This window comes from Strix aluco, chromosome 15, assembly GCF_031877795.1.
Source record: "Strix aluco isolate bStrAlu1 chromosome 15, bStrAlu1.hap1, whole genome shotgun sequence".
Classification (NCBI taxonomy): domain Eukaryota; kingdom Metazoa; phylum Chordata; class Aves; order Strigiformes; family Strigidae; genus Strix; species Strix aluco.
The window spans coordinates 2668393-2681232 of record NC_133945.1 but is presented as its reverse complement, the minus strand read 5'-3'; positions in this window follow the sequence as shown (position 1 = coordinate 2681232).

Genomic DNA, 12840 nt, shown 5'->3' with positions numbered 1-12840 from the left:
TTTTCCTAGCTGTAGGCAGTAGAAGAATTTCTGCTAGAAATACAAATTTACTAGTACAAGTAAGTGATTAAATCGCTCCCCTACATTCCCAGGAAAGGAGCAGCGTGCACAGCTGTTGTATAGTGCTGTCCTTCTGGTACCCGCCACAGGGCTGTGAGTGGGCACGGCAGCACAGGGTGCTGCAAGGGACAAAGTGACAAGAAATCCACTTCAGTGCTCAGCTTTAACTTGTGCTCTACCATAGCGTGCTCTGCCAGGAGCACACTGGGAGTCGCAGGTCATCCATAACAAGTCATTTTCTTCTGCACAGGTCAGTATGATCTCCCAGGGGAAACAGTGAAGTATTTACCGATACTTTTATAAAAAGGCAACAGCAGACATTCTTTATCAGGCAGGAAGCAAAGGGGTCTTTAAAACTGTTTAATTACATGTTTCAGGTAACCACAGACAATACAGTAGATTTCCCACCACTGCGTATTTACATGCTTTTCTCTGGGCTTCAGCTGTTTGTTAAAAGTGTCTTTCAGTCAACATCCTGGCTCAGTCACTTTTGCTGCAAAGAAGGCTGCTGGAACGGAACTAGTGCAGGGAACATCCTTCCATCAAGGTGTGATTTTCTGTGGGTTTTCTTTCTCCTTTAAGAAACACTTCCTAGTAGTTCAAGATATTTTGGGAGAATCCTGGCTTCTAAGAGGACCTGAGGAACGCATGGAAACTAAGCAGTGTTGAAGTCCTAGAAATACTTAAATCCATACCAGTGTGGATGTTGTAGAACTGACATTCTCTTTTTCACTGGCACTGCCACTGACGCCTGGTTTCTGTTGGGACAGTTTTACATCAATTTTGTGTTGTTCTGTTGTCACTAGCCTTTGGGCCTCCTTCTCCATTTTCTTTCAGTTGTTGTGCTGCTGCTCTTTTTTTCTCTTTCTGCTATCTTCTCTTGTCTCTGTGTGAAGACAACATGAATTGCTAAAAAAACAGGAGTCCAAGCATAGTCACACTTTGAGTTCCTGTCAGTAAATAGGTTATTTTAACCAATAAAAACACAACCTCAGCCCGCAGTAGTTAGGCTCAGAACAGTTATTCTTTTATTGTGCTGAAATTCTTTTCTGAGATTGAGCTAGTCTTCGGCAGTAAAATTTGTCCAAATATTTTACAATCTAAAAGCCACTCCATTCTCAGAGATTCAGATTAAGTGAATCAGTGACAGTGCAGGACAGTTCTAAGGCCTAGAGCTACTTAGAAAAATCTGTCTAATGCTTTGAGTAACAAGATTATCCGTTTTTTCCAATTCAGAGCAAAACTATTTGACTTTTCTAGAATATTGACTTGTGCCCCCCCCTTTCCCTCAGCAGAGGCATCAGTAGCTATCCTCTTTGTCATGCAGGTACTACAAACGTTTTCCACATGATCAGATGAGATGATAACTTCTCATATTCCCTTTCACGTGTTCAGGATCTGCGTTGCACACACACACTCCACCACTGCCCCCCTTCGCTCTCATGTCTCTGCGCTGGAGGCTAAGGACCAAGCAGCTTTTAGGCACAGCAAGAGACTCAGCAGAGCGGATCAGCAACAGCCTCCCAGGCTTCCGACTGCAGAGCGCCTGCTCCAACCATTTCTAGAAACTTAGAAATTCTCAGAATTTTATAAAAAAATCATTTAACCCACTTCTTCATTTTATTTTATCACCATCTGTCAAATACTGTGAAATAGCAAATAACCTTGCAAATCTAAGACACCCTCAAGGTGACCATGAACACAGTTTATCTGGGACGCTCCAAACCGGGTCCTGAACTGCTGTCTGAAAAGTTAAGCTGAATCTCCCACATTTGATTTCTCCAATTACAATCCAACTTTACCGAGATCTCCAAAATTGGAAAAAATCAGTAGCACTGATCATAGAGTCATAGAGTGGTTTGGGTTGGAAGGGACCGTAAAGATCATCTCTTTCCAACCCCCCTGCATGGGCAGGGACACCTTCCACTAGACCAGGTTGCTCAAATGTACTACAGGAGCTAGAGATAAGGAGGATGTGCTTGGAACATATGCCCTGCTTTTCTCAGTTTGAATCAGAGCCTTCAACATTCATTTTGCATATGAAGTTAGTCTTGTAGGAAACCTTTGGAGCAATCACTGAGAGACAGATCACGGAAAGCTGTCCAACATGCAAACATCATGCTGACAGACTCAGCTTCGCTTTTTCCGCCAACTGCAGTAAAAACTCCACACTCCTGTGGACAAGCACCTCTCCTTCCCCCAAATTAGAGCTTCACAAGCTTCACAGTCACGTCACAGCTTCTGATGCTGACTTCCAAAAGTCAGGCTGGACTCAGCAACAGCCTTACTCCAGAACAGCACTACTCAAAGCTTGCTGCTGTCCTGGAAGAGGACACTTCAGAGACTTCTGGTGTCCCTCACTAGGTGTTACCAGCCTTCCTGCTGTCCCAGGGCTGCAGTAGTCGAATGCCCTTAGGGATCACCGGTCACGGTTGGGTGTAATCACCCTCACCCAGGCACTGCTGACAGCGTAGCACATGCTCGCAAACTCTACTGCCACCCACCAGGGACTGACTGCCTGTAGGGTAAGGCAGGTTGTCTTCCACTCAGGTAAGTTCCTATAAAGTCAGATAGTAGCATGGAACAAGGCATGAAATACTTTTATTTCAGTGCTTCCAATCTCTGTCTTTTCTTCCCTGAGAGGGACTAACCTCACCAAGCAAGAATATATGTCTGGATGCTACTAGATGGGATACAGAGAACCATTTTCCTCACCCAAGTAGGAAGTGATTTCAAAAAAAACGGAAAAGAAAAGGTGTGCTAGTAAGATGTTCGCATCCTCTCCTATTACGCCTCAAATGCAGCACGTATCTTCATCTTTCAGTCATCAAGAAGAAGAATACGTGCACATCAAGCCTCAACGGTTTTTGAGTAATTCACCCATATCAAAGGGAAGACCTCTACGAGGTATATTGAAGACTCACTGAGAATTTCTAGGAGTGTTGGGAAACCTGACCTAGTATGCTTGATTACTGTTCAACAGCTGCCCGTTTCAGAACTTAATGCACTCCTTCAACTTCCAACTCTTCATACAGATCCCTGATGATCTCAGAGTCTACTTTTCCCTTCTTATTCTTGGTCCCCAATTCAGGGATGTGCTTTACTTTTTGAATCCTGGTATCCAGCTCCTCATTAAGAAGAATGGCATTGTCCTGAGCATTGTTTTTATTATAGTTATGAGGCTAATTTTTCTAAAAAGAAGCGTAACTTTTTCTGTATGATCTTCAAGAGACTATGCACATTGGCAAGTGTATAAAGAAAAGCGAGCTCCCTGGGGCCACTGCCACTGCCTAATTCTCTTACTCTTCCATTATTTACTGATTTGTGCTTCTGGAAATACTAACTTTGATACTAGAGCAAACCTTAGGCAATTCATACTTTTGGGGGGGAAAGATGCACACATTTTCCCATTGTGACACTAATGGGTGTAACTTTACCTCTGCCAGCTGGAAGAGTACCCACTTCCCACTGGGCTTTACTGGCTCAGGACTTGACGACTGGGAAGTATTTGATGAGATCTAGATTTTAAATGAACAGAGGAGAAAATAGTTCGGTGGCACACCGGAAGACAGAGAGGAAGGGAGAGAAGAATGAAAAAATGGTTAGTTAATTCAGTTACTTGTAGATCCTTCTGGCAGAAGGCCCTACTATGGATAAGCAATCCCATCCAAGAAACACTTTACAGGCATTTAGAAGTCAGCAGGCTACAAACAAATACAGAATTTCTTCCTTAGATTACACTCATGGCTTCTCTTCTACATTTCTATTGTCCACAGCTAATATTCCATCGTGCCGTGTGTTCTGCATGTGTTTTATGTGACTAAGCGAACAAGACAAACCTGTTGCTTATAAACAGGAACTGTGGTGGTCAAGGTTAAATAAAGTTCTCCCAGAAAGCCTGGGCAATATTTCCCATTTGGTTAGATGTAGAAGAGGACCATTTGTCCTCAAAGGCACTGCTTGTTTCACTTTAGGTAGAAAAAAGAAACAAGACCTTACGTTTGGAGATCAAATCTAGCTCTCTAAATAGATGTTGGGGTGTTGGTGCCAGCACCAGCGCTGAGTAAATAACTACCACCACCCTTCAGGGAAGTGGTTTTGGAGCCACATTTTTCCAGATGTACAGCGTGTGTACAGCGAATGGAAGACTCAAAACATGGCTGCAGGTGCCTGGGGATTGATCAGCGTCACCTGGGAGGGGAAAAGGAGGAAAAGGTGACCATGGGGACTTGTTATCAGTTGATCTGGGTCTCTGTTGCCCTGCACACCCCCTGAGCCAAATGCCATTTCTGGACAGTCATTCTGCATCTCCCTCTGTCTCCTTTTGGTCAGGGCTGTCACCCGGCACTATGGGGACAGACAGACTTCTGGGGATCCTGGGCAGAATGATGACGGCACTAAGTCGTAGTTACAATTAAAGCTGTATTTTGTTAACATAATTTTATGATCAGCATAGCACAAGATTTCTACAAGCAGCATCAGTGTAGCACATTTTATTAGTGTAGCACTGAATTTTATAGCACAGCTTAGCTTATGGTTCCTAATCACCTGGACCCTCTGCAGATTGGGTCACATCTTGGCTTGCCGTAGCTGTACCAGCTTGGGCTGGAGGCCACAGGGGACCTGGAGTGGATGGGGAGGAACAGCAGGGGACAGGCTGGAGGCAGTAGGAGAGCGGAAGAGTTTTCCTGGGTGAATATGTTCAGCATCTGCTGTCCTTACCCCATTGCTGGGCAAGGCATGACTGCTGTCTTTCCACTGTGCACCTTGCCAGCAGCCCTGCTGCAGCCAGCAAAGAGGGTCATCAAAGAGGGAGAAGACAGTCAGGCAGCCCCGAGGCTCCTACACATCCTCAGGCACTGATGATCTTCTTCCTGTGGGCACACTGAGATCAAGAGTGGCAGCCGAAAACCAGGCCAAAGAGGCAGAAAAGAGGTCTGTTGAAAGAGGTCTAAAAAGCTGCCCCTTCCTGCTGCCCTGATGTGCTCACTCCTCTGGGCTCGGTCCCCACGGCATCGGAGGCCTGGAGGGGCTGGAGCAAAATGTTGGGGCGCTGCAAAGGAGCAGGAAGGCAGATCCTCTCCTCGGCTGCACGGTCATCCCTGTGGTTAGCAAAGTCGTTGGGTTCCAGCGGTGCCAGTGAACAGTTCATGGTGCCTGGCAGGAGCATCACAGACTAGTTGGGTCTCCTTCTGTGCTCTGAACTTGCAGAGAGCTACAGAGGTGACAAAACTTCTTGGTCAAGAAGATCCTCCTCAGGTGACAGGATGTGTGTTTGAAATCCACCCAGAGAGTATATGTTCTTGAAGAAGAAAGACAATCCCAAAGCATCAAGCTTTGGATCGCTGCAGCAGCTTTTGCAGTAAACAAAGACAGCCCTTCTTTTTTTCTTTATCTCAGTTAAAGCATTGTTAGATACCACAGGGATGGGCAATGGAACAAGTCTGAAGATAGCTTTGCCACTTGGTGTTTCCACTGCCAATAATGCCTAATGTGGGCAGACATAGTCTGCACAGGTCTGCCAGAGCTTCCTAGAGCCTGGAAGCCCTGGCAGCTGGTCCTGGTCAGGCTTCTTGATGCCTTTACTAATAACAGCAGTGAAATTGATATATATTATTTTTTAAATTTTTTTTTTTTTTTTTTCTGTTTTTCCCCAGGCATCTTCAGAGGAATAATACTAAAAGGTCAAATAAGAAAAAACTCTGTCCAGGTGGTCTCATGGACAAGATGCCTTCCGTAAAAGGAGCCTCTTGGGGCACAGGAATTCTTCAGCCGCATTCACCCAACTGCGCCCGCCTGCCGTGGTGTTTTGTGAAGGGTGGCGAAAGCCACGCTGCATAAGCCCAAAAGCTGTAGCTGAAGTGTGTGCGTGAGGAGCAGGCAGCAGCAGCACACGCTGCTTGACAGTCAGCTGCCAGGATCCTCTGCATCCCGGGTGGCATCAGGCACTGCCAGCTCCTGGGCCCTGACCCTGCCATGAGCTCAACAGGGAGGGAACTTTGCACCTCTGAATGTCAGATGGCAGCTGGAGGAGCGGTGCTAGAGGGGGCCTGGAAGCAAAGCTGACTTTGTCCTGACAGGTGAGGCTGCGGTGTGACAAGCAAATACAGCACTCGGCTGCTGGCTGGTCCCAGGAAAATGGCGCTGGAGCCTCACTGGTCCTGCTGGGGCAGGGGCAAAAATGGCCACGCCGAGCAGGGCAGAGTCAGGGGCAAAACTCAATACCACAAGCGGGGCAGGAGCAAAGCTAGCCACCCTGATTTGTGCAGGGGCATAAAGAGCCACCTGAGCAGGGCAGGACTAAATCCAGGTACCCTGTGTGGAGAAGGGGAAGAATTAGCTTCCCCAAGCAAGGGAGGGGAAAAAACAGCTGTCCTGAGAGGGACATGATGAGAAAAAGCCACCCAAGCAAGGCTGTGGCCAGACTGGATGCCCCAAGTGGAGGATAGAAAGAGAACTCTTCCCTGAGTGGAGCAGGGGCAAAAGTAACTGTCCTGAGCTCAGCAGGAGTACAACTCACCGCCCCAAGCAGGACCGAGGAAAACTAGATGACCCAGGAGGGGCAGGGGCCAAACCGGCCAGCTCAAGTGGGGCAGGAATAACAAGAAGCTGTTTCGTTGGGGCAGGAGCAATACTAACTGCCTGCTGAGCAGGAGCAAGGAGTTATACCAGATGTCCTAACAGCCTAAACCTACCTAAGCCAAGCGGGTCAGGAACAAAACTGCCTCCAGCCACCCCGAGGGGGAATCTGGCAAAGCTGGGGCTGATAGAAAGCTCCTGAAGGCAGCTGAAAATGTGCAGATGCTTAAAATCTGCACAGGAACGGTTTTCGGAGCTGGAGGGTGAGAACAAAGCTGGGTGGGGGCCGGGCAGCCAGCCAAGGTCAACCCAGCGCAGTTGCTGCAGGTGTTTCTTTGGTAGTGCTAGTTCAGAGTCAACCTGTGGCTGTATCTTGGGGGGCAGGTAAAATTCCTTGGAGATGAACCTGTAAGAGACCAGGTGCTTTGCTCCATGAGTCTCACGCACACAGTCTGAACCTCGAAGAGTAGAAAAGAAACTCTCAGCAACCCGAATGTGCCAGCCAAAGCTGTGAGGAGGCACGCTTACAGCCCTGGGCAGGTTCCCATTCCTCTGGCTGGCGCAGCTCAGGGAAGAGGTGGGAGCTCTGTCCGCGGAGGAGCAGCCCTTCACCAGCAGTGCGCGGGGAAGCCCAGGGGCTGCCAGATGCTGGCTACGGGCGTTGCTGGGGCTGTGGCGGCTGCGTTGCCATGGCGCGTGCCCGTGTCACAAAGGGGCAGTGATGCCGCACCCACCCGGCACTTGTGATGTCACCTGGCCAGGACTTGGTATTCTGAAAAGTGGGCCAGCGAAAGCCAGTTGGGCTGAGTTGGCCTTCGGGATAACTCAGCTCCTTCCTTTGGAACCTGCGTGCCTACTTTTTTCCAACTATTTATCGTTTACTTCCCACTTCTCCTCAGCTTCCATCCTCTTTCCAAGGTAATTATGATTTGACTTTCAGGACAGATCATAAAGAGTAGGTAGACAGGGGATAAAAGTATCAAGAGGGCCTTTGTAATTGCTGTCAGTAGGGGGGTAGTAGGGACAGTAGGGCTCTCAGCCTGCAGCTTGCATCAGCCACAAGTACCACTGGAAGACTTTTGTGGGAAGATGCTGTTCTGTGGGTTGTGTTTGGGGTTTCTTTAAACATTTTGTTGAGCTTCAATCATTGTTTTGCAATCAGGCATTTGCGCTGATCTTCTCTCTCTGGAGAGCACCCCGACATCCTTTGCCATCCGAAGATTTCCCTTTTGTTCCTGAGAGGAGCGACGGCTTCAATGGGGAACGACTCCTGTGAGTAGTAACGGCTTCCCCAGCAGGTCGGGATTTTGGGAATGCCCAAATGCAACGAACGTGGCTGGCGCTCCAGCCCTGAGTGTTGGTGTAGATCCTTCTGGCCGAAGGCCCTACTATGGATAAGCAATCCCATCCAAGAAACACTTTACAGGCATTTAGAAGTCAGCAGGCTACAAACAAATACAGAATTTCTTCCTTAGATTACACTCATGGCTTCTCTTCTACATTTCTATTGTCCACAGCTAATATTCCATCGTGCCGTGTGTTCTGCATGTGTTTTATGTGACTAAGCAAACAAGACAAACCTGTTGCTTATAATTCTGGGGCCTTTCCTGATAGCAGTCAGACTTAGCCAGGTGTTTTCAATCACACACAGGAAAACACATTTTATCACATTTTATGACCAGTAAATTTCAATGTCAGTGTTAGTCTTCTCCCAGTGCTTCTGGGTTGGATGTAGAGTTGGTTGTACTGGGTGCTCCTGTAGAGAACTCGACTTTCAAATATGCTTTTGTGCAACAATATCGTCTCATCTCTTTTCAAATGTCGTTTCCCTGCAGTCATGGCTGGGGGAATGGCTCCGCCACAAAGGATCCTCTATCCCCCGGAGAAGATTTGCATGGAATGGAAGCAGCGGCGGAGAGCTGGAGCGGGACTCCACAACCTGGGCAATACGTGCTTCCTCAACTCCGCCCTGCAGTGCCTGACGTACACACCCCCTCTGGCCAACTACCTGCTCTCTCGGGAGCACAGCCAGTCGTGTGAGTGCTTTTAGGAACATCTCCCTGTAAATCTGCTGGGCACTTCCCAGGGATTCCCAGAATCTGGAATTTGATTTCGGAGAAAGGCAGCCCTTCTTTGTCAGCCCCCCGAGCTGGTGGTGGTTGAACAGTCAAGCCTAGAAGTCGCTTCTTGTATCTAGGCGTGTTCATCATTTTCAGAAAGGCACCACTTTCTAGACTTGGGTCCCCATTCCTGCAAATTAAACTCGCTTTGCTTGTTGCAGAAGACAGTTTAGCTTCCCTCTGAAGAATGTTTTCTATGCGCCAAAATGTGCCGGGCTTGTTGGGACATTGGCAGCTTGGGAGAAGAGGAGTGGAGACTCTTGTTATAACTTCAAGGTCTCCATTAGGTTTCCCATCACTATGGGTATTTTGCTAACCGGAGAAGCTTGCTTCCCTCCCTCTTCAGGTCATCGGCAAGACCTCTGCATGATGTGCAGTATGGAAGAGCACGTTAACGAGGCCCTGCAATCCTCAGACACTGCCATCCAGCCTTGGGCTGTCATCCGTGTTCTCGCACGTAAGTAATTTCAGTTGCCTTTACAGGTTTTTTATTTCCATTCTTGTAGGAGATAACTACTAAGTTCTTTTTTAGGAATAGGAAGAGATTTCCAGCTTGGCATACAGGGAGATGCCTGCGAATTCTTACACTGCACTGTCAACGCCATGCAGAGAGCTTGTCTGAGTGGGGGCAGCAAGTAAGCATAAACAAATTACTTTTCAATGTTCTCAAGCTTTTTGAACACCTTGATGTACTCCCATCAAGGAAACCCCACACCAAGGGCTTTCAGACAAAGAAAAAAACTCGGAGGAGCTAACTCTCTGCCTTACCGTTTATTTCCAGCTTGGACACCTCTTCTCAATCAACTACCATTGTCCATCAAATATTTATGGGCTCCCTGAGATCCAGAGGTACTTTTCCACAACCATTGCACTCCTTGGAATTGTCTGTGTCCTTCTGTCTGCCTGTGATAAACAGCTGATGGTGTGACTGGCGTAATAGCTATGAAGGACGTAAACTGGCACAGTCAATTGACTTCCCCTGTTGCTGAACATTTTGATTTGCCTTCCAGTCACGTGCCTGAGCTGCAACGCGGTTTCCTATTCCTACAGATCCTTCCTGGATATTCTTCTGGATATAGAAGTAAGAGGGTTTGTAACTGTGCTTTGGGATGTCCCAAGGCCCCTGTAGCTTTCCTGAATCAACAGAGTTGACTTAAAAATGTATCCCGCAAACGCAGGAGAGCCTGGTGGTGGGTGGGAGGTGGAGTGGATGGTATGCTCCTGGGGAGGCCATGGCAATGGTGTCCCTGTAGGTGCTGGCCTTAAGCTGAACAAGCACACGTTCTCCTCTCTGCACCCTTGAGGTACTCTCATCCTTCTTCCCTTTGCTCTTCCTCAACACCCGTCTGGCTCCTAGGCTGACGGGTTGTGTTGTTTTCAACTGAGCGGTGGCACAGAGATGCAGCTCTTGATAGCCCCGTGAATCCCTGGGCAATGAGGGAAATGTCGAGCATAACACCCTCTTTCTGGCTCATTCTGGACACTACTTGTGGGTTCACAGTGGCTCTCCTCAGCATCACCTAGCTGGGTGTTTGTGTAAACTAGTCAGTGTTTGGGCGAGGGTATCTCCCGCAGCTCAGTGCTCTCCTTTCTCACTCCTCCAGGCCGCATCATCTGTCACTGCAGCTCTGGAGAATTTTGTGAAACCTCAGCAGCTGGATGGTGAAAACTGCTTTAAATGTAGAAAGTAAGATGATTACTAACAACACATTAGTACCAGGTCGTGCGTGAAGGTGCTGTATGTCATCTATCGCACGTCACCTTTTCACATAGGTTTAATGCACCATAGTGAGATGCAGCTTTTTTTTAATATGGCCTCACGGCACTGAATAACCTTAAAATAGCATGAGGATGTGTGAGCCATGGAAGGTTAGCTGGCCTTCTTGGGGCAAGACAGGGAGCATTTCAGCACTTGGCTCTGTGCTTGGTTTCAAGGTGTGACAAGATGGCTGCCGCCTCCAAAAAGATTACACTCCATCACGTGCCCAGGGTTCTCACGGTGTGTCTGAAAAGATGTGAAGATATTACCAGCAGGAAGATCACCAAGGTGTGTATGCAATTGGGAGTGCAACTTCCTCTTCCTGGAGCAGATCTCCCAAAGCAGTGCGCTCTTTCACAAGCTGTTCATGTTGAGTTTTTCGTTTTCTTCTGGGGAGGGGAGAGTTCCTGTGGGAAGACCAGCACGTACTCTGCTCCAACAGAGCTGCTTTGGCCAAGAACAGTTTCCTGCTCCCCAAACCATGACATGTTGCTTTAGGGAAAACCAAGTATTCATGAACCCCAAAATTGTATTTATGCACCTCTGGCCCCTGGTCTTGGAAGGCTATTTCATGTAGTAGTTCAGGATCATTTCTGAGCCCTCTCGGTCTCTCCGTAGCTTGTGGAGTATCCCCAGTACCTGGATCTTCGCCCGTACACGTCTCAGACAGCTGGAGAACCGCTCCTCTACTCCTTGTATGCTGTCCTGGTACATAGTGGTGACAGCTGTCACACAGGACACTACTACTGCTACGTGAAGGTAAAGATCAACATCCTTCCTCGCAAAGGAAATACGTGTGCTGGGGACGACAAATGTTCATGGCAGTGTTACTGGCAGCCAAGGTTTTGGGGGAGAAGGTCTCCTTAGGAGCTGGACTGGATTCGTTTTGATTTGATGTACTCTTGGTTCTGTAGTTTTCTGCCTGTGTTTTTGCTGAGGAACCACGCAGTTCATCTCCGGGTATCGATGCCTTTTTTTACAGGCCAGCGATGGACTGTGGTACAAGATGAACGATGCGTCTGTGGATCCTTGTGACTTCGACACAGTCCTCAGTCAGCAAGCCTATTTGCTGTTTTATGTCAGGTAAAAACAAATATTAAAATGTGATCAGAGTACATTTCCTTTTCCTGGCTTGGCTTTATTTCTTCTCATCCTCTTTCTGTTTCTATTTCTATGTTTCTCTTTCTGTCATCAGAGACAATTACTACCTGCGTCCTTCAGTGCTGTCAAATCTGAACTACCCCATGTCGGTCCTTATCTTTCCTCGCTGGGCTTTAGGCTGCTGCCTTGGTGTAAACTGCTACTTGTCTGCTCTCTGAAGCTGGCTAAGAGAGAGAGGAGCACTTTAGGGGGACCTACAGGAAAGATGGGGAGGGACTCCTTGTCAGGGGGTGTAGTGACAGGACGAGGGGTGACAGTTTTAAACTGAAAGAGGGGAGATTTAGATTAGATACTTGGAAGAAATTCTTCCCTGTGAGGGTGGTGAGGCCCTGGCACAGGTTGCCCCGAGAAGCTGTGGCTGCCCCCTCCCTGGAAGGGTTCAAGGCCAGGTTGGACGGGGCTTTGGGCAACCTGGGCTAGTGGAAGGCGACCCTGCCCGGGGCAGGGGGCTTGGAACTAGATGGTCTTTAAGGTCCCGTCCAACCCAAACTATTTTATGAGTCTATGATTCTATGAAATGGAGGTCGCAGGGGACCTGGTGGGAAGACCACGATCGAATTTCCCATTTGTAGTCTTGGTTAGGTCTTCTCTCTGTTGTAGAAACTGCTTCAAGAAAATGACTGAACCCCAAAGGAGGCTGCAAGAACAGCCCTAAACAGAGATCACTCTTTTTTTTCTCCAGGTGCTCTGAATTGCAAGTCGAACAAAAGGCTTCTTCCTCACCAGCACCATCATCTGCCTCTTCCTTCCTCGGTCAGAGGGTGCCTGGCAGCAAACCGGCGGGTTCTGTGGAACCACAGGGTCTGCCTCGTCAGACAAAGGTCACTGGGGAGGTGGGTCAAGGCACCAGGTGGACAGTGGATTTCTTTCTGGGATCTTGACATTGCTCTCTTTTCCCTGCCACACTCCAGCTTTCCTCACAGTTGCACCACTGCTCCCTCTCAAAGCATCCCGCCTAGACCCATCCCATTTCTCCACTTTTGCCCCTTGTGCCTTTGCAGCCCTCCCGGGGAGACTTTGGGAGACCCTTAGGTGTTCCCTCCCACAACTTCTGGGGGTTCCCCACGGTTCTGGTCCTTTCAGGAGGAAAGGGCAGGACCTTTTGACAGCTCTCTTTGCAGGACGTGGCGGTGGGCACAGAGAACTCTCCAGAGAACAGCG